Source organism: Schistocerca serialis, chromosome 6 (genome assembly GCF_023864345.2).
Source record: "Schistocerca serialis cubense isolate TAMUIC-IGC-003099 chromosome 6, iqSchSeri2.2, whole genome shotgun sequence".
NCBI lineage: Eukaryota > Metazoa > Arthropoda > Insecta > Orthoptera > Acrididae > Schistocerca > Schistocerca serialis.
The window spans coordinates 308387678-308390764 of NC_064643.1; the positions used below are offsets into that span (position 1 = coordinate 308387678).

Sequence of the window (3087 nt, forward strand, 5' to 3'; positions counted from 1 at the left end):
CCATCAAAGTGCACGCCAATCAATTTGTTCAAACCAGGAACCAAAGTTTTAATAAATTTGAAAATAGATGAAGGAATTCCCTCAGCTTCCAACGTAGTTAGCTCTGAAAACCCGAACAGTTCTCCCTTTACTGTAAAGTTCCTTCTCCTCTACAAGTCATACTCCCACCGACAACTGTTCTTTCCTATTAAGTCAGCCGTTCCATCAGCTAATAATACAAACGCTGGCAATCTGTGTATCTCATCACCAAATTCTTAGGGTAAAACAGAATCACATGTACTTATTAAATTGTTTTGAACTGTGTATGATGTATAATTTCCTTTTCCACTACCATCTTGAAAATGATCCTTCAACATTTTGTCGCCTGTAATTATTCTAAACAAGAATAAATCTTAAAAAAAATTTTTCTTAATTCTTTCCTCTAATGAATAAGTTGTGAGTACCATAAAACATTAAAGTAGCAAGAAACGATTTAAGTTCTTTTTTATTAAATAAAAGCACGCTGATCCCAGTATCAAACTGTTCTAACAAGTTTTTATTTCTCATTTCCAACGATACACAAAATCTTACCTATAGGTTTGAGATGCTAACTGCTCTTTCATAGCCTCGAACATCTTTTGAAAATGTTTGTAACCTTGGTGAGTCTTTATCACAAGAGCACTAAATATTCCTCCTTTCAAAAGTGGTTCGAAAAGAGTAAAAAACTTGCGAAGCACTCCCTTGAACTTGGCGGTCGTTTTACAGTTTTGCTGTCATCACTCTTCTTTTTGAAACTGGGGCATTTAGGTTTGTTAGCAACTGATACTTAACTTCGGCTGACACTGAACAGTGTACGCATCCGCCTAAAGCAAAGCTATAATTAACTGCAACTCTCCTCCCGCTTGTTGATAGCAAAAGCCGAAGTTGATGGGTTGGCGTCATCCCACCCTGTAGCGTCAGGTTTAGTTATATCAGCAGACTCAGAACTAATGGTCGAAGAGTACTTTGGCAATGATGCTTCTGACGACTGGTAGTGGTAGAGATTCTGGTCGACACATAACGTGAAGTTAGAAGCTTGAGTTCAGTATAATTTAGTTGTTGTGGGTCGTAATTTCAAAGGTAATGCACCGAAAATTTTTGGTGAGTTACGGAGGTTCCGTTTCTGTGTAGCAGAAGAACCATTTAGCCCAAACAAATTACTAATATTTATCTCTGAAACGAATAATTTCACAATATTTAAGAGTAGTCCCCTTAAGAGGATGTATAACCTGCCAAGCTAGACAGATTTAATGGTTCAAATGGGTCTGAGCAAACATCTGAGGTCATCAGTCCCCTAGAACTGAGAACTACTTAAACCTAACCAACCTAAGGACATCACACACATCCGTGCCCGAGGTAGGATTCGAACCTGCGACCGTAGCAGTCGCGCGGTTCCTGAATGAAGCGCCTAGAACCGCTCGGTCACATCGCCCGGCAAACAGATTTAAGGATCTAGTGTCTTCTTCATCAGAAATAATAGTTTATTTCACTTGAAACCTGAACTGTAAAACTGTAATAATTCTGAGTCGATCCAACGAAACAAGAAAACTAAGGGACACTAAATAATAACAATTACACTGATCAGGCAGGACATTACGACTACCTACCTAATAGCCGGTATGTCTACCTTTGAGACGGATAACGGCAGAGACGCGTCGTGACAGGGATACAATGAGGTCTTGGTAGGTCGCTGAAGAGTGTTGGCATCACGTATGCACCAACAAGTCACCTAATTCCCGTAAATTTCGGGGTGGGTGGCGATGAGCTCTGACGACACGTTCAATCGCATTCCAGGTGTGTTCGATCGGATTCAGGTTTGGCGAGCTGGGCACCAGCACTTCAATTGGAACTCTTCAGTGTGTTCCTCGGACCAGTCCGTCATACTACTGGCGCATTGTCTTTTGCTGAAAGATGTCACTGCCATCTCGATACATGACCGTCATGAAGAGTTGTACTTCCTCTGCACCCAGCATACGTCATGGTACCTTGCACTACCTCCACTGGACGCCTAGATATCCACGTGCACTGAGCGAGGTGGTGCAGTGGTTAGCACACTGGACTCGCATTCGGGAGGACGACGGTTCAATCCCGTCTCCGGCCATCCTGATTTAGGTTTTCCGTGATTTCCCCAAATCGCTTCAGGCAAATGCCGGGATGGTTCCTTTGAAAGGGCACGGCCGATTTCCTTCCCCATCCTTTCCTCACCCGAGCTTGCGCTCCGTCTCTAATGACCTCGTTGTCGACGGGACGTTAAACACTAATCTCCTCCTCCTCCACGTGCGCGTGCCCTACAGCATAACGAGCCGCAACCAGCTTTTCTCTGTCCTGTTGTACAGGTGTCAAGGAGCTGTTCCCCTGGAAAACAACGGATTCGCGCACTCGCATCGGTATGATGAAGAAGATATCGGGATTCATCAGACCATGTAAAGCTCTGCCACTGCACCAACGTCCAGTGCCGATTGTCACGTGCCGATTTCAGTCGTAGTTGCCGACGTCAAGGTGTTAACATTGCACGGGGCGTAGAGTGTGGAGTCCCATCGTTAGGAATGTTTGGTGCACTGTATGTTCAGGCGCACTTGTACTCTGCCCAGTCTGGCTTTGGTTCTGCCATAGTTAGCATCTTGTCCTGTTTTACCAGTCTGCCCAGCCTATGACGTCTGACATTCGTAAAGAGGTTGGCCGCCCAACCCCACAACGTCTGGGCGTGGTTTCGCCTCGGTTTTACCACGTGTTGAAGACACTCAGTCGATTACCCGACAAAGTGTGCAGTATCCGACTTGCTCGTACCGAGTCTCCAGGTCGTCACAATCTGCCCTCGGTCAAACTCAGATAGATCGCACGTCTTCCTCATTCTACACACTTAGGCAAGCTCACTGATACTACAAGCAACTTGCGTGTGTGTGACTAACAGTCATTCCTCACCATGCAACGCTGCTATGGCCTGGACGGTTTTATATCGATAGTAGGTCGGTGGTCATAATGTTCGGGGTGGTCAGGGTATGTTTAGATAATTACACTTTTCACCGATTTATGTGCACTTATTTCAAAGTTGTTTACACTGACTAAATA

The 3087-nt window shown here is 44.5% G+C and overlaps 1 non-coding gene across 1 annotated transcript; it reads left to right on the plus strand.

The window, feature by feature from the left end:
- Positions 1-2046: 2046 nt before the first annotated feature.
- Trnaa-cgc (transfer RNA alanine (anticodon CGC)) lies at positions 2047-2119 on the plus strand. The gene has a single exon. It is a non-coding gene; the product is annotated as a tRNA-Ala (tRNA).
- Positions 2120-3087: the final 968 nt, after the last annotated feature.